General features: G+C 43.5%; 1 protein-coding gene across 1 annotated transcript in view; it reads left to right on the top strand.

The window, feature by feature from the left end:
- Positions 1-15,390: 15,390 nt before the first annotated feature.
- Positions 15,391-20,176, top strand: part of kif1aa (kinesin family member 1Aa) — a gene marked incomplete in the record, with an annotated part of 191,337 nt that continues 186,551 nt past the window's right edge. The window contains 1 exon segment of the mRNA XM_055943926.1: positions 15,391-15,798.

Raw genomic sequence — 20,176 nt, 5'->3', positions numbered from 1 at the left:
ATTAAGAACACCAGCTCTTTCCATGACAGACTGACCAGGTGAATCCAGGTAAAAGCTATGATCCCTTAATGATGTCACTTGTTAAATCCACTTCAATTCGTGTAGATGAAGGGGGGAGACAGGTTAAAGAAGGATTTTTAAGCCTTGAGACAATTGAGACATGGATTGTGTGTGTGTGCCATTCAGAGGGTGAATGGGCAAGACAAAATATTGAAGTGCCTTTAAACGAGGTATGGTAGTAGGTGCCAGGTTCACCGGTTTGTGTCAAGAACTGCAACGCTGCTGGGTTTTTCACGCTCAACAGTTTCCCCGTGTGTATCAAGAATGGTCCACCACCCAAAGGACATACAGCCAACTTGACACAACTGTGGGAAGCATCGGAGTCAACATGGGCCAGCATTTCTGTGGAACACTTTCGACACCTTGCAGAGTCACACTTGATTAATGCAATGACTCACTAAAATGTGTGAATATGTTTTGCAGGGACGTGTCGTGGGAGAGCTATTGTCTTTATACTGCACCACTCAGAGGGTGGGGGGGGGGGGGGGGGGGGGGGGTTGCGTAGATGGCGACATGCAGAGGTAGTTTTGGAGACTTCTCTTAAAGACAGATTTGAATCTAGATCTGTCCCTTTACACTACACAAGTATCTCTCCTGTACCTAGTTTGTGTCTTATCTGTAGCTAAATCAGGTGTTTGAAATAGAGAAATGTGTGATAAAGTAACTCATCTTGTTCATTACTCTACTAAACGTCTTTGTCTGTGAGGATTACGCAGTGATTTTATTTATTTATTTTATTTTATAGACCATAAAGAGTAAAGGGAGAGTAAAGGTGGTGTGTAACGTCTCTTTAAGAAAACATGTCAGAGACTGGCCTAGCAGCAACAACTCATTCTACCAATAAATTATTAAAGCGACAGTACCACTAAACTGAGACTTAAAGGAGAGGAGAGAGGAGGAGAAGAGAGGAAAGGAGAGGGAGTAGAGAAGTGGAGAGGAATGGAGAGGGAGTAGAGGAGAGAGCAAGGGGAGAGGACAGAGAGAGAGGAGAGAACAGAGAGAGAGGAGAGGACAGAGAGGGAGGAGAGGAATGGAAAGGGAGTAGAGGAAAGAGCAAGGGGAGAGGACAGAGAGAGAGGAGAGGAATGGAAAGGGAGTAGGGGGAGGAGAGGAACAGAAGGGAGAGGAGAGAGGTGAGGAGGATAGGAGAGGAATAGAAAGGAGAGGAGAGGAGAGAGAGTAGGAGAGGAAATGAGGAGAGGAGATATGAGAGAGTAGGAGAGGAAATGAGGAGAGAAGAGGATAGAATATCAGTTTGCCTCTGGCTCTGTAGTTGTTAAACCTGTACTGCTCTGGCGTTCCGCCAGCGGAACTCCTCCCACATTCCACTGAAAAGGCAGAGAGCGAAATTCAAAATATATTTTTTTAGAAATATTTAACTTTCACACATTAACAAGTCCAATACAGCAAATGAAAGGTACACATCTTGTGAATCCAGCCAACATGTCCGATTTTTTAAATGTTTTACAGCGAAAACAGCACGTATATTTATGTTAGCTCACCACCAAATACAAAAAAGGACAGACATTTTTCACAGCACAGGTAGCATGCACAAAGCCAACCTAACTAACCAAGAACCAACCAAACTAACCAACAAACAATTTCATCAGATGACAGTCTTATAACATGTTATTCAATAAATCTATGTTTTGTTCGAAAAATGTGCATATTTCAGGTATAAATCATAGTTTACATTGCAGCTACAATCAGAAATTGCACCGAAAGCAGACAGAATAATTACAGACACCAACGCCAAATACCTAAATACTCATCATAAAACATTTCTGAAAAATACATAGTGTACAGCAAATGAAAGACAGGCATCTTGTGATTCCAGCCAATATTTCCGATTTTTTAAGTGTTTTACAGCGAAAACACAATATAGCGTTATATTAGCTTACCACAATAGCCAGAAACACAAGCCATTTCCCAGCAGCAAAAGTTAGCGATCGTAACAAACCAGTAAAAGATATATAATTTTTGACTAACCTTGATAAGGTTCATCAGATGACAGTCCTATAACATCAGGTTATACATACACTTATGTTTTGTTCGAAAATGTGCATATTTAGAGCTGAAATCAGTGGTTATACATTGTGCTAACGTAGCTACTTTTTCCCACAACGTCCGGATTTTTTTCGGACACTTTTTCTGACACACATATTCTGACCAAATAGCTATTCATAAACATAACTAAACAATACATGTTGTATAGGAAATGATAGATACACTAGTTCTTAATGCAATCGCCGTGTTAGAATTCTAAAAATAACTTCATTACCACATAAGGCTTACGTTATGGCGACCGAGTTCCCAAAACCTGGGCGCAAAACTAATAGTACACAGTTCGACAGATATATGAAATAACATCATAAAATGGGTCCTACTTTTGCTGATCTTCCATCAGAATGTTGTACAAGGTGTCCTTTGTCCAGAACAAACGTTGTTTGGATTTAGAACGTCCTTTTTCCCTCTTGAATTAGCAAGCGCACTAGCCAAGTGGCGCGAAGCTCTCCTTTCTGAACAAAGGCACACAACGCAACACGCCTAACGTCCCGAATAAATTTCAAAAATCTAATAAAACTATATTGAAAAAACATACTTTACGATGATATTGTCACATGTATCAAATAAAATCAAAGCCGGAGATAGTAGTCGCCTATAACGAAAGCTTTCAGAAGGCAATTCCAGGTCCAACCTCAAGCCTTCCTGAAAACAGGAAATGGGTGACACGTCATTCCAAGAGGACTTATTCCATCTCAGACCAAGATAAACACTCCATTTCTTCTCTCACCGCCTCTTGACATCCAGGGGAAGGTGTATGACGTGCATGTATACTAATACGTATCATGCCCATTTATAGGCAGGACCTAGAAGAGACCATCGATTTCAGATTTTCCACTTCCTGGTCAGGAAGTTTGTGCCAAATGAGTTCTGTTTTACTCACAGATATAATTCAAACTGTTTTAGAAACTAGAGAGTGTTTTCTATCCAATAGTAATAATAATATGCATATTGTACGAGCAGGAATTGAGTACGAGGCCGTTTAAATTGGGCATGTTTTTCCCCCAAAGTGAAAACAGCGCCCTCTGTCCTCAACAGGTTTTAAATCATGCTCCTTCGTCATCTGATGGGTGTATATGTTGGCCATAAGTCCTGAGGCTGTGTGCGTTTCTATTCCTCTACTTTATAATATTCACTGGATTAGCTGATGGCAGTATGGCTCTAAGAGCTAGACCATGATACATTCATGTTGTTGAATTAAATACATGTATTGCAGAGTGAGTCAGAAAAGATGGAGGGAGCGAGATGGAGATAGAGAAGGAGAGCAGAGAGGGAGAGCAGAGATGGAGAGCAGAGATGGAGAGCAGAGATAGAAAGAGAGCATAGAGAGAGCTGAGAGCAACAAAGAGATACGAGAGAGAGAGCTCCTTGCTGACGGTGGCTAGCTAGCATGTCTGGTCTGGATCGAGGCTGGGCTGAGAGTAAGGTCAGAAAATACAATGTCATTGTGTTACAGCCCGGCTGAAAACCAGAGTGACCCCAGCATGCCTGCCTTTACAGTAGCCCGGTACCTTCTAGATCAGCCAGCTAGACAGTACATCCTGTCCACTAGCCATTGTTATGGAGCAAACCTCATCAACAATAGACTGTAGCCAGGCCTAGAATCTACACAGCTTCATTTAACCATTTACTGTGTGGATGATGTGATGATGTGTGCTCTGTATACACCACTACTGTATTAATCAACCATATAGATTCAATTATTTAGGGAAAGACGAGGTCTTTGTGGTGGCAGCATCATTATTGGGGTGGCAGCATCATTATTGGGGTGGCATCATCAGTATTGTGGTGGCAGCATCATTATTAAGGTGGCATCATCAGTATTGGGGTGGCATCATCAGTATTGTGGTGGCATCATCAGTACTGGGGTGGCAGCATCAGTATTGTGGTGGCATCATCAGTATTGTGGTGGCAGCATCAGTATTGTTGTGGCATCATCAGTACTGGGGTGGCAGCATCAGTATTGGGGTGGCATCATCAGTATTGGGGTGGTAGCATCATTATTAAAGTGGCATCATCCGTATTGGGGTGGCAGCATCATTATTAAAGTGGCATCATCCGTATTGGGGTGGCAGCATCATTATTAAGGTGGCATCATCAGTATTGGGGTGGCAGCATCATTATTAAGATGGCATCATCAGTATTGGGGTGGCAGCATCATTATTAAGGTGGCATCATCAGTATTGGGGTGGCATCATCAGTATTGTGTTGGCAGCATCATTATTAAGATGGCATCATCAGTATTGGGGTGGCAGCATCATGTTATGGGGTGGCAGCATCAGTATTGGGGTGGCAGCATCATGTTATGGGGTGGCATCATCAGTATTGGGGTGGCATCATCATTATTGGGGTGGCAGCATCAGTATTGGGGTGGCATCATCAGTATTGTGGTGGCAGCATCATTATTGGGGTGGCAGCATCATTATTAAGGTGGCATCATCCGTATTGGGGTGGCAGCATCAGTATTGGGGTGGCAGCATCATGTTATGGGGTGGCAGCATCCGTATTGTGGTGGCATCATCAGTATTGGGGTGGCAGCATCATGTTATGGGGTGGCATCATCAGTACTGGGGTGGGAGCATCAGTATTGGGGTTGCAGCATCATCAGTATTGGGGTGGCAGCATCAGTATTGGGGTGGCAGCATCCGTATTGTGGTGGCAGCATCATTATTAAGGTGGCAGCATCATTCTTGTGGTGGCATCATCAGTATTTGGGTGGCATCATCATTATTGGGGTGGCAGCATCAGTATTGGGGTGGCAGCATCAGTATTGGGGTGGCATCATCAGTACTGGGGTGGCATCATCATTATTGTGGTGGCAGCATCATTATTAAGGTGGCATCATCATTATTGGGGTGGCAGCATCAGTATTGGGGTGGCAGCATCATGCTATGGGGTGGCATCATCATTATTAAGGTGGCATCATCAGTATTGGGGTGGCAGCATCATTATTAAGGTGGCATCATCAGTATTGGGGTGTCAGCATCAGTATTGGGGTGGCAGCATCAGTATTGGGGTGGCATCATCATTATTGGGGTGGCAGCATCGGTATTGGGGTGGCAGCATCATGTTATGGGGTGGCAGCATCATGTTATGGGGTGGCAGCATCATGTTATGGGTCGGCAGCATCATGTTATGGGTATGCCTGTCACCAGGACTGGGGAGTTTGTCAGGATATTGATCTTTTTTTCTCTATTGCTCCTCTATTGTTCCTCAAGCGAGGGGGGAGGCTGGTGACATCACGACTTCCCATCAGACCAACTCATTGAGGTTTGCAGTAGTGTCTAACTCTAAACTCTTTCCACGGAGGGCCAAGTGTCTCAGGGTTTTCGCTCCTCCCTTGGACTCGATTGATTAATTAAGGTCACTGATTAGTAAATTAACTCCCTTCACCTGGTTGTCTAGGTCTTAATTGAACGGAGAAACCAAAAACCAGCAGACACTCGCCCCTCTGTGGAACGAGTTTGACGTACTTTACTGTATTACTACTTGGGATATTGCTTTTCAACAGGAACAGTTCAAAAATCACTGGAGGACGTCTTTAACTCTGGGTTGTGTAGACATACTGTACACATACTGTACACATACTGTATACATACTGTAGACATACTGTATACATACTGTAGACATACTGTATGCATACTGTAGACATACTGTAGACATACTGTAGACATACTGTAGACATACTGTATGCATACTGTACACATACTGTACACATACTGTATACATACTGTAGACATACTGTATACATACTGTAGACATACTGTATGCATACTGTAGACATACTGTAGACATACTGTAGACATACTGTATGCATACTGTAGACATACTGTACACATACTGTATACATACTGTAGACATACTGTATGAAATCAAGATATCTTCCTTTTTTGTTGTTTATTAATTTAGAACATTTTTGATAATTTTTCTTTCATTTTGGAAATATGGAGGTGGTTGTGTACATCAGTAGGACAAATACATTCCTTCGTCATCTGATGGGTGTATATGTTGGCCATAAAGCCTGAGGCTGTGTGCGTTTCTACTCCTCTACTTTATAATATTCACTGGATTAGCTGATGGCAGTATGGCTCTGAGAGCTAGACCATGATACATTCATGTTGTTGAATTAAATACATGTATTGCAGAGTGAGTCAGAAAAGATGGAGGGAGCGAGATGGAGATAGAGAAGGAGAGCAGAGAGGGAGAGCAGAGAGGGAGAGCAGAGATGGAGAGCAGAGATAGAAAGAGAGCATAGAGAGAGCTGAGAGCAACAAAGAGATACGAGAGAGAGAGCTCCTTGCTGACGGTGGCTAGCTAGCATGTCTGGTCTGGATCGAGGCTGGGCTGAGAGTAAGGTCAGAAAATACAATGTCATTGTGTTACAGCCCGGCTGAAAACCAGAGTGACCCCAGCATGCCTGCCTTTACAGTAGCCCGGTACCTTCTAGATCAGCCAGCTAGACAGTACATCCTGTCCACTAGCCATTGTTTGGGAGCAAACCTCATCAACAATAGACTGTAGCCAGGCCTAGAATCTACACAGCTTCATTTAACCATTTACTGTGTGGATGATGTGATGATGTGTGCTCTGTATACACCACTACTGTATTAATCAACCATATAGATTCAATTATTTAGGGAAAGACGAGGTCTTTGTGGTGGCAGCATCATTATTGGGGTGGCAGCATCAGTATTGGGGTGGCATCATCAGTATTGTGGTGGCAGCATCAGTATTGTGGTGGCAGCATCATTATTAAGGTGGCATCATCAGTATTGGGGTGGCATCATCAGTATTGGGGTGGCAGCATCAGTATTGGGGTGACAGCATCATTATTGTGTTGGCAGCATCATTATTGTGGTGGCATCATCAGTACTGGGGTGGCAGCATCCGTATTGGGGTGGCATCATCAGTACTGGGGTGGCATCATCATTATTGGGGTGGCAGCATCAGTATTGGGGTGGCAGCATCATTATTGTGTTGGCAGTATCATTATTGTGGTGGCATTATCAGTACTGGGGTGGCAGCATCAGTAATGGGGTGGCATCATCAGTATTGGGGTGGCAGCATCATGTTATGGGGTGGCAGCATCATGTTATGGGGTGGCAGCATCAGTATTGGGGTGGCAGCATCATGTTATGGGGTGGCAGCATCATGTTATGGGGTGGCAGCATCATGTTATGGGGTGGCAGCATCAGTATTGGGGTGGCAGCATCATGTTATGGGGTGGCAGCATCATGTTATGGGGTGGCAGCATCATGTTATGGGGTGGCAGCATCAGTATTGGGGTGGCAGCATCAGTATTGGGGTGGCAGCATCATGTTATGGGGTGGCAGCATCATGTTATGGGGTGGCAGCATCGTGTTATAGGGTGGCAGCATCATGTAATGGGGTGGCAGCATCATGTTATGGGGTGGCAGCATCAGTATTGGGGTGGCAGCATCAGTATTGGGGTGGCAGCATCAGTATTGTGGTGGCAGCATCATTATTAAGGTGGCATCATGTTATGGGGTGGCAGCATCATGTTATGGGGTGGCAGCATCATGTTATGGGGTGGCAGCATCATGTTATGGGGTGGCAGCATCATGTTATGGGGTGGCAGCATCATGTTATGGGGTGGCAGCATCAGTATTAAGGTGGCATCATCAGTATTAAGGTGGCATCATCATTATTGGGGTGGCAGCATCAGTATTGGGGTGGCAGCATCAGTATTGGGGTGGCAGCATCAGTATTGGGGTGGCAGCATCATTATTGGGGTGACAGCATCAGTATTGGGGTGGCAGCATCATTATTAAGGTGGCATCATCAGTACTGGGGTGGCAGCATCAGTATTGGGGTGGCAGCATCAGTATTAAGATGGCAGCATCATGTTATGGGGTGGCAGCATCAGTATTGTGGTGGCAGAATCAGTATTGGGGTGGCAGCATTATTATTAAGGTGGCAGCATCAGTATTGGGGTGGCAGCATCAGTATTGGGGTGGCAGCATCGGTATTGGGGTGGCAGCATCATGTATTGGGGTGGCATCATCAGTATTGGGGTGGCATCATCAGTATTGTGGTGGCATCATCAGTACTGGGGTGGCAGCATCAGTATTGGGGTGGCAGGATCATGTTATGGGGTGGCAGCATCCGTATTGGGGTGGCAGCATCATGTTGTGGGTCGGCAGCATCATGTTATGGGTCGGCAGCATCATGTTATGGGTCGGCAGCATCATGTTATGGGTCGGCAGCATCATGTTATGGGGTGGCAGCATCATGTTATGGGGTGGCAGCATCATGTTATGGGGTGGCAGCATACGAAGCCAGCAGCATACCACCCTGCATACCACTGCTGGCTTGCTTCTGAAGCTAAGCAGGGTTGGTCCTGGTCAGTCCCTGGATGGGAGACCAGATGCTGCTGGAAGTGGTGTTGGAGGGCCAGTAGGAGGCACTCTTTCCTCTGGTCTAAAAATATCCCAATGCCCCAGGGCAGTGATTGGGGACACTGCCCTGTGTAGGGTGCCGTCTTTCGGATGGGACGTTAAACGGGTGTCCTGACTCTCTGAGGTCATTAAAGATCCCATGGCACTTATCGTAAGAGTAGGGGTGTTAACCCCGGTGTCCTGGCTAAATTCCCAATCTGGCCCTCAAACCATCATGGTCACCTAATAATCCCCAGTTTACAATTGGCTCATTCATCCCCCTCCTCTCCCCTGTAACTATTCCCCAGGTCGTTGCTGCAAATGAGAACGTGTTCTCAGTCAACTTACCTGGTAAAATAACGGTAAAATAAAAAATAAAAAAATGTTATGGGGTGGCAGCATCATGTTATGGGTCGGCAGCATCATGTTATGGGTCGGCAGCATCATGTTATGGGTCGGCAGCATCATGTTATGGGGTGGCAGCATCATGTTATGGGGTGGCAGCATCATGTTATGGGGTGGCAGCATCATGTTATGGGGTGGCAGCATCATGTTATGGGGTGGCAGCATCATGTTATGGGGTGGCAGCATCATGTTATGGGGTGGCAGCATCATGTTATGGGGTGGCAGCATCATGTTATGGGGTCGGCAGCATCATGTTATGGGGTCGGCAGCATCATGTTATGGGGTGGCAGCATCATGTTATGGGGTGGCAGCATCATGTTATGGGGTGGCAGCATCATGTTATGGGGTGGCAGCATCATGTTATGGGGTGGCAGCATCATGTTATGGGTCGGCAGCATCATGTTATGGGGTGGCAGCATCATGTTATGGGTATGCCTGTCACCAGGACTGGGGAGTTTGTCAGGATATTTATCTTTTGTTCTCTATTGTTCCTCTATTGTTCCTCAAGCGAGGGGGGAGGCTGGTGACATCACGACTTCCCATCAGACCAACTCATTGAGGTTTGCAGTAGTGTCTAACTCTAAACCCTTTCCACGGAGGGCCAAGTGTCTCAGGGTTTTCGCTCCTCCCTTGGACTCGATTGATTAATTAAGGTCACTGATTAGTAAATTAACTCCCTTCACCTGGTTGTCTAGGTCTTAATTGAACGGAGAAACCAAAAACCAGCAGACACCCGCCCCTCTGTGGAACGAGTTTGACGTACTTTACTGTATTACTACTTGGGATATTGCTTTTCAACAGGAACAGTTCAAAAATCACTGGAGGACGTCTTTAACTCTGGGTTGTGTATACATACTGTAGACATACTGTAGACATACTGTACACATACTGTAGACATACTGTAGACATACTGTATACATACTGTAGACATACTGTACACATACTGTAGACATACTGTACACATACTGTATACATACTGTATGCATACTGTAGACATACTGTAGACATACTGTACACATACTGTATGCAATCAAGATATCTTCCTTTTTTTTTGTTTATTAATTTAGAACATTTTTGATAATTTTTCTTTCATTTTGGAAATATGGAGCTGGTTGTGTACATCAGTAGGACAAATACATTGGTTACCATTTTGACTACATAAATAGGTGATAACTTTCAACACGTATTCAGTAAGTAGACCAACATAATGCTGTGCTGTAATTCATTTACGATCATGCTACGACCAATTATTCCCAAAGATAATTGAATTGTTGAGAAAATACCCTAATTACCAACCCCCTTTGTGAGACTAAGCCAAAGCTGACCTCAACAAGTAGAGCTGTGTTCACGATGTCCTCACCACGCTGCATTCTCCAGTCCCAGACCACGGAGAGAGAGGATTACACGGGTGTCTTGCAATGGGATTTACTGAAAAAGGAGCAGAAGGACATTTCCTCTCACAATTTTGGGGATGGGATATAAGCAGAAATCCCAAATTGCACCCTATTCCCTATTTAGTGCCCTAGTTTGGACCAGAGCCCCTGGTCAAAGTAGTGCGCCGTAGGAATAGGGTACCATTTGGGAGGGATCCGTGAACCCTGCATTCCAACAGAGAGACAGTGCAGGGTGAAAAAGGACATATTTCATTTACAGAATCACTGCTTCAGAAATGGTCTACATATTTAAACAGCGTGTAATATAATGCTTTATCGGCATATTATAGGGAAATTATCTTATGGGAAAATGAAGCTACTATCTAGGATTAAATACTGCATATCCATCCATAATTTATACATTATTATACATATTATATTATACATGTGATTTTTACACTGAGCGTACAAAACATTAAGAACACCTTCCTAATAATGAGTTCACCCTCTGAACGGCACACACACAATCGATGTCGCAATTGGCTGAAGGCTTAAAAATCATTCTTTAGTTAACCCGTCTCCTCCCCTTCATCTATTCTGATTGAAGTGGATTTAAAAAGTGACATCAATAAGGGATCATAGCTTTTACCTGGATTCACCTGGTCAACCTATATTGCTCCCGAGAGGCGCAGTTGTCTAAGGCACTGGATCACAGTGCAAGAGGCGTCACTACAGACACCCTGCATTGAATCCAGGCTGTATCACAACAGGCCGTGATTGGGAGTCCCGTAGGGCAGCGAAAATTTGGCCCAGCGTCGTCTGGGTTTGGCCGGTGTAGGCCGTCATTGTAAATAAGAACTTGTTCTTAACTGACTTGCCTAGTTAAATAAAAGTTACATTTAAAAAAAACGTACAAATATATTAAAGAGCAGGTGTTCTTAATGTTTTGTACACTCCAAAGACAATTTGAGAATTTAAAAAAGAGTAACCTATGAACAAAGACAACGGTCTATGTTTGTGATCCTCTAAAATATAACCCCTAAGTCTAGTGCTATTGATACCAAATTGTACGTTGTTGCCCTAGCAACTCTCTTCTTGGCAATAGGTCTGACATCATAGTCCATGTATCAGTCTGATCTCATTTTGATCCACTCTAAACAACTTAGTGGTCTACCAACTAACCAGGACTCTAAACACCTTAGTGGTCTACCAACTAACCAGGACTCTAAACACCTTAGTGGTCTACCAACTAACCAGGACTCTAAACACCTTAGTGGTCTACCAACTAACCAGGACTCTAAACAACTTGGTGGTCTACCAACTAACCAGGACTCTAAACAACTTGGTGGTCTACCAACTAACCAGGACTCTAAACAACATGGTGGTCTACCAACTAACCAGGACTCTAAACACCTTGGTGGTCTACCAGCTAACCAGGGCTCTAAACAACTTGGTGGTCTACCAACTAACCAGGACTCTAAACACCTTGGTGGTCTACAAACTAACCAGGACTCTAAACACCTTGGTGGTCTACCAACTAACCAGGACTCTAAACAACTTGGTGGTCTACCAACTAACCAGGACTCTAAACAACTTGGTGGTCTACCAACTAACCAGGCCTCTAAACAACTTGGTGGTCTACCAACTAACCAGGACTCTAAACACCTTGGTGGTCTACCAACTAACCAGGACTCTAAACACCTTGGTGGTCTACCAACTAACCAGGACTCTAAACAACATGGTGGTCTACCAACTAACCAGGACTCTAAACACCTTGGTGGTCTACCAACTAACCAGGACTCTAAACAACATGGTGGTCTACCAACTAACCAGGACTCTAAACAACTTGGTGGTGTACCAACTAACCAGGACTCTAAACACCTTGGTGGTCTACCAACTAACCAGGACTCTAAACAGCTTGGTGGTCTACCAACTAACCAGGACTCTAAACAACTTGGTGGTCTACCAACTAACCAGGACTCTAAACACCTTAGTGGTCTACCAACTAACCAGGACTCTAAACACCTTAGTGGTCTACCAACTAACCAGGACTCTAAACACCTTGGTGGTCTACCAACTAACCAGGACTCTAAACAACATGGTGGTCTACCAACTAACCAGGACTCTAAACAACATGGTGGTCTACCAACTAACCAGGACTCTAAACAACTTGGTGGTGTACCAACTAACCAGGACTCTAAACACCTTGGTGGTCTACCAACTAACCAGGACTCTAAACAGCTTGGTGGTCTACCAACTAACCAGGACTCTAAACAACTTGGTGGTCTACCAACTAACCAGGACTCTAAACACCTTAGTGGTCTACCAACTAACCAGGACTCTAAACACCTTAGTGGTCTACCAACTAACCAGGACTCTAAACACCTTGGTGGTCTACCAACTAACCAGGACTCTAAACAACATGGTGGTCTACCAACTAACCAGGACTCTAAACACCTTGGTGGTCTACCAACTAACCAGGACTCTAAACACCTTGGTGGTCTACCAACTAACCAGGACTCTAAACACCTTGGTGGTCTACCAACTAACCAGGACTCTAAACAACTTGGTGGTCTACCAACTAACCAGGACTCTAAACAACTTGGTGGTCTACCAACTAACCAGGCCTCTAAACAACTTGGTGGTCTACCAACTAACCAGGACTCTAAACACCTTGGTGGTCTACCAACTAACCAGGACTCTAAACACCTTGGTGGTCTACCAACTAACCAGGACTCTAAACAACATGGTGGTCTACCAACTAACCAGGACTCTAAACACCTTGGTGGTCTACCAACTAACCAGGACTCTAAACAACATGGTGGTCTACCAACTAACCAGGACTCTAAACAACTTGGTGGTGTACCAACTAACCAGGACTCTAAACACCTTGGTGGTCTACCAACTAACCAGGACTCTAAACAGCTTGGTGGTCTACCAACTAACCAGGACTCTAAACACCTTAGTGGTCTACCAACTAACCAGGACTCTAAACACCTTGGTGGTCTACCAACTAACCAGGACTCTAAACAACATGGTGGTCTACCAACTAACCAGGACTCTAAACAACATGGTGGTCTACCAACTAACCAGGACTCTAAACAACTTGGTGGTGTACCAACTAACCAGGACTCTAAACACCTTGGTGGTCTACCAACTAACCAGGACTCTAAACAGCTTGGTGGTCTACCAACTAACCAGGACTCTAAACAACTTGGTGGTCTACCAACTAACCAGGACTCTAAACACCTTAGTGGTCTACCAACTAACCAGGACTCTAAACACCTTAGTGGTCTACCAACTAACCAGGACTCTAAACACCTTGGTGGTCTACCAACTAACCAGGACTCTAAACAACATGGTGGTCTACCAACTAACCAGGACTCTAAACACCTTGGTGGTCTACCAACTAACCAGGACTCTAAACAACTTGGTGGTCTACCAACTAACCAGGACTCTAAACACCTTGGTGGTCTACCAACTAACCAGGACTATAAACACCTTGGTGGTCTACCAACTAACCAGGACTATAAACAACTTGGTGGTCTACCAACTAACCAGGACTCTAAACACCTTGGTGGTCTACCAACTAACCAGGACTCTAAACAACATGGTGGTCTACCAACTAACCAGGACTCTAAACAACTTGGTGGTCTACCAACTAACCAGGACTCTAAACACCTTGGTGGTCTACCAACTAACCAGGACTCTAAACAACTTGGTGGTCTACCAACTAACCAGGCCTCATGACATTGCTTTGCTACAGAGCGCTCATTTGTCCTGGTGTTGTCCCTTCACAGGTTGATATCTCAGGATGAATTCACCTCTCTGATCAGAATGCTGCTGTTTTCCATTTTCCACGTAGTCTACTGTATTTCCATTTTCCATTTTCTGTATTCATCCTTAGCATTTCTGTCTCCTTCAATCTCTATAGCATAAGCTACTACTTCTTTAAAGATGTAAAAACAACCATTAAATTCAAAACAAACTAAACACAGTGTGTAGGTAGACGCTACACACTCCTGTTCCAATGCTAAACACAGTGTGTAGGTAGACGCTACACACTCCTGTTCCAATGCTAAACGCAGTGTGTAGGTAGACGCTACACACTCCTGTTCCAATGCTAAACGCAGTGTGTAGGTAGACGCTACACACTCCTGTTCCAATGCTAAACGCAGTGTGTAGGTAGACGCTACACACTCCTGTTCCAATGCTAAACGCAGTGTGTAAGTAGACGCTACACACTCCTGTTCCAATGCTAAACACAGTGTGTAGGTAGACGCTACACACTCCTGTTCCAATGCTAAACACAGTGTGTAGGTAGACGCTACACACTCCTGTTCCAATGCTAAACACAGTGTGTAAGTAGACGCTACACACTCCTGTTCCAATGCTAAGCACAGTGTGTAGGTAGACGCTACACACTCCTGTTCCAATGCTAAACACAGTGTGTAGGTAGACGCTACACACACCTGTTCCAATGCTAAACACAGTGTGTAAGTAGACGCTACACACTCCTGTTCCAATGCTAAACACAGTGTGTAAGTAGACGCTACACACTCCTGTTCCAATGCTAAACACAGTGTGTAGGTAGACGCTACACACTCCTGTTCCAATGCTAAACACAGACAGACTGTGTTCCCCTGAGGAACCTAATATATTGCTCTCTCTCTCTCTCTCTCTCTCTCTCTCTCTCTCTCTCTCTCTCTCTCTCTCTCTCTCTCTCTCTCTCTCTCTCTCTCTCTCTCTCTCTCTCTCTCTCTCTCTCTCTCTCTCTCTCTCTCTCTCTCTCTCTCTCTCTGTCTGTCTGTCTGTCTGTCTGTCTGTCTGTCTGTCTGTCTGTCTGTCTGTCTGTCTGTCTGTCTGTCTGTCTTTCTCTGTCTTTCTCTCTCTGTCTTTCTCTCTCTCTCTCTGTCTCTTTCTCTCTCTCTCTTTGTCTATCTCTCTCTCTCTCTGCCCGGTGCTCAGCCCTCCTCCCTCTCTCTCTCTTTGTCTATCTCTCTCTCTCTCTCTGCCCGGTGCTCAGCCCTCCTCCCTCTCTCTCTCTGCTGCATTGATGCTGCTGCCACCTCCCTCGTGATGACATCACCAGGCTCAGTATAGTTCAGCATCCTCCCCGTAGGCAGCAGCAGGCAGTCAACAGAACAGAGACATTTTGTCTTCTAGGAGGTGGTGGAGCACACAACGCAAACCCTCCCTGGACCCCAGGCTATAGCAGGGTATCTAGGCTATACAAGAATATACCCTCTACCGGTGGTGTTATTTCTGCCTTGTGTCTTCTTCCTGCTCTGAGGGAGGGGAGAAGAGAAGGGAGGTGGGCTGCCAGCTGGTCTGTGACAGTCAGACAGAGAGAGAGACAGAGCCGGAGGAGAGGAGACTGGAGGCTGTGGAAACAAGACGAGAGAAAGAGAGAGGAACTGGAGTTGGGTAGAAAGACGATTAACAGACGAGGAGAGCAGAGCAAACAAGCTTCTTAAACCGGACGGGGCATTAAAGAGGTAGGATCCATTGTTCTGGTACTAATGCAGTATTCATGGGGCAGTGTTTGTTTGGTGTTGGGTCTCCCGGGGCTGGGAAGGGAAGGGAGGAATGATTGTGATGGGGTGCGGCTATTGAGGAGCTGTCAGCTCAGACCATGTAGGACAGATGGAAAACTAGGGGCTTAAATATAATAGATCATTTTCTCTATAACCTATTTATTATCATCTTGAGCTGGTTGACAATAATAATTACCCTGTCATTCAGGAGGTAGGCTAGGCAACAAAATCAGTTGACAACCTCCTGAAGAATTATGCTTATTTATTAGGTTGCAAATTAATTGTGCCTGTGGCCCGGCCCGGCATTATACAATAGTCATGAATTATCCTGAAATGTCCATTTCAAATCAAATCCTATGTCTATGCTACAGGGATGTGTTGTAGCCAACATTAGTAGAAAAAAAGGTGCTATCTAGAACCTAAAATGGTTCTACGGCTGTCCCCATAGGAGAACCCTTTGAAGAACCCTTTACGGTTCCAGGAAGAACCCGTTTGTTTCCAGGTTGAACCCTTTCGGATTCAATGTAGAAGCCTCTGTGGAAAGGGTTCTACCTGGAACCCAAAAGGGTTCTACCTGGAATCAAAAGGATTCTACCTGGAACCCAAAATGGTTATACCTGGATCCAAAAAGGATTCTACCTGGAACATAAAGGGTTCTCCTACGGGGACAGCCGAAGAACCTTTTTGGAACTCTTTTTCCTGAGAGTGTATGACTATGCAAGGAGTAGATAGGCTAACATATGATAAACTCATGTGATGCATAGCCTGTGCATCTGAGTCCTATTTCACACAGCATCCTAACAGTAATAACAAAGGTAATTTAAATCAAACCACTGTGTTAATAACCTCATCATTACAGTATTTCTATAAAATGGCAGTCAAATAGACTACCCACCTCATGTCAGGTTAAGCCTACACGCAGGCCTAGCAGATAATAGCCTGCAGTTAACCATATTTTTTTAATTGGACCTTTATTTAACTAGGCAAGTCCGTTAAGAACAAATTCTTATTTACAATGACGGCCTAGCAACTGCGGGTTAACTGCCTTGTTCAGGGGCAGAACCACAGATTTTTACCTTGTCAGCTCGGGGATTCGATCTAGCAACCTTTCGCTCTAACTGCTAGGCTACCTGCCACCCATGTAGCCTAGTGGTTATAAGCTATGTCATTGACATATGGCTACAGTGTAGGCTAACAATGATTATACCCGCCAATTTGATAACCGCATTTATCGGACCGGCATAATTAACTCGTCAGAATTACCTTTGCAGAGACGTCTACGCCATTCCAACATGACGCTCCGTATTATTTATGTCTCGATTCGCTTTGACACCACCTCACATACTTGTCCAGGACTACTGTAAACTACACGTAAGTCTTACTGGGACTACTGTAAACTACACGTAAGTCTTACTGGGACTACTGTAAACTACACGTACGTCTTACTGGGACTACTGTAGATTACACGTAAGTCTTACTAGGACTACTGTAAACTACACGTAAGTCTTACTGGGACTACTGTAGATTACACGTAAGTCTTACTAGGACTACTGTAAACTACACATAAGTCTTACTGGGACTACTGTAGTTTACATGTAAGTCTTACTAGGACTACTGTAAACTACACATACGTCTTACTGGGACTACTGTAGTTTACATGTAAGTCTTACTGGGACTACTGTAAACTACACATAAGTCTTACTGGGACTACTGTAGTTTACACGTAAGTCTTACTGGGACTACTGTAGTTTACATGTAAGTCTTACTAGGACTACTGTAAACTACACATACGTCTTACTGGGACTACTGTAGTTTACATGTAAGTCTTACTAGGACTACTGTAAACTACACATAAGTCTTACTAGGACTACTGTAGTTTACATGTAAGTCTTACTAGGACTACTGTAAACTACACATACGTCTTACTGGGACTACTATAGTTTACACGTAAGTCTTACTAGGACTACTGTAAACTACACATAAGTCTTACTGGGACTACTGTAGTTTACATGTAAGTCTTACTGGGATATATGGTGATATTATGGTGTTATGGTGATATTATGGTGATATTATAGTGTCATGGTGATATTATAGTGTTATGGTGATATTATGGTGATATTATAGTGTTATGGTGATATTATGGTGATATTATGGTGTTATGGTGATATTATGGTTTTATGGTGATATTATAGTGTCATGGTGATATTATAGTGTTATGGTGATATTATGGTGATATTATGGTTTTATGGTGATATTATAGTGTCATGGTGATATTATAGTGTTATGGTGATATTATAGTGTCATGGTGATATTATGGTGTTATGGTGATATTATGGTGATATTATGGTGTTATGGTGATATTATGGTGATATTATAGTGTTATGGTGATATTATAGTGTTATGGTGATATTATAGTGTTATGGTGATATTATGGTGATATTATAGTGTTATGGTGATATTATGGTGATATTATAGTGTTATGGTGATATTATGGTGATATTATGGTGTTATTATAGTGTCATGGTGATATTATGGTGATATTATGGTGTTATGGTGATATTATGGTGATATTATAGTGTTATGGTGATATTATGGTGATATTATAGTGTTATGGTGATATTATGGTGATATTATAGTGTCATGGTGATATTATAGTGTTATGGTGATATTATGGTGATATTATGGTGTTATTATAGTGTCATGGTGATATTATGGTGATATTATGGTGTTATGGTGATATTATGGTGATATTATAGTGTTATGGTGATATGGTGATGTTGGTGATGGTGATATTATAGTGTCATGGTGATATTATAGTGTCATGGTGATATTATGGTGTTATGGTGATATTATAGTGTCATGGTGATATTATAGTGTTATGGTGATATTATGGTGTTATGGTGATATTATGGTGATATTATGGTGTTATGGTGATATGGTGATGTTGGTGATGGTGATATTGAAGTGTTATGGTGATATTATGGTGATATTATGGTGTCATGGTGATATTATAGTGTTATGGTGATATTATGGTGATATTATAGTGTCATGGTGATATTATAGTGTTATGGTGATATTATGGTGATATTATGGTGTTATGGTGATATTATGGTGATATTATGGTGTTATGGTGATATTATGGTGATATTATGGTGATATTATGGTTATATTATGGTTATATTATGGTGATATTATGTTGGTATGATGGTGTTATGATGGTGATATTATGGTGTTATGGCGATATTATTATTATTTTTTTTCTTACCATTCTCAGTAAAATATGAATAGTCTAGGTTATAATTGGATATGGTAATGGTTTATCATTGGGAACTGGTTGGGTAACTTGACGGCTATTTATATCCTGATTTGTGTTCCAGACACCATAGGGGCCTTAGGGGGCAGCCAACGAGGAGAATGGAGCTACGCCTTGTGTGACGGTGCAGTTTGCACACCAACCACCATCATGGTGATATTAGTGTTTTTACCAATATGTTATAGGCCTATTAGCATTGTGCTTACGATTCTATACGTCAAATCCTATAATTATTTTATACATTTTGTCACAGTGTCCAACAGTAGGTCATATTAATGACGTGAACAGGGAGGCTGATGAACTATTGTTAACTATGTAATGACTTTTAAAGGTTTTTCATTGACTTCAACAGTACGCATCTCCAAATATAGTATGTCAAAATACACTGTGAAATTCAATATATTCCCGTACAGAGACAGCTGAGCATGTGATCCTACTGTATGTAACTAATTGATAACTAATTGCTATAGAAACATGATAATATCCTATCCAGACATTATTTATACCTTTAGGTCCTGTATTCTCCCAGTCCTGAACCCTGGTCTGTTCTGTGTCTGTTGTGTTGTGACTGGTCTGGTCTGCTCTGTGTCTGTTGTGACTGACTGACTGGTCTGTTCTGTGTCTGTTGTGTTGTGACTGGTCTGGTCTGCTCTGTGTCTGTTGTGTTGTGACTGGTCTGGTCTGCTCTGTGTCTGTTGTGACTGGTCTGGTCTGCTCTGTGTCTGTTGTGTTGTGACTGGTCTGGTCTGCTCTGTGTCTGTTGTGTTGTGACTGGTCTGGTCTGCTCTGTGTCTGTTGTGTTGTGACTGGTCTGGTCTGCTCTGTGTCTGTTGTGTTGTGACTGGTCTGGTCTGCTCTGTGTCTGTTGTGTTGTGACTGGTCTGGTCTGCTCTGTGTCTGTTGTGACTGACTGACTGGTCTGCTCTGTGTCTGTTGTGTTGTGACTGGTCTGGTCTGGTCTGTGTCTGTTGTGTTGTGACTGACTGTCTGGTCTGCTCTGTGTCTGTTGTGTTGTGACTGGTCTGG

The sequence above is a fragment of the Salvelinus fontinalis genome, chromosome 14 (assembly GCF_029448725.1).
Source record: "Salvelinus fontinalis isolate EN_2023a chromosome 14, ASM2944872v1, whole genome shotgun sequence".
Classification (NCBI taxonomy): domain Eukaryota; kingdom Metazoa; phylum Chordata; class Actinopteri; order Salmoniformes; family Salmonidae; genus Salvelinus; species Salvelinus fontinalis.
The sequence above is the reverse complement of the archived record's forward strand: the minus strand, read 5'-3'. Positions and strand labels throughout refer to the sequence as shown.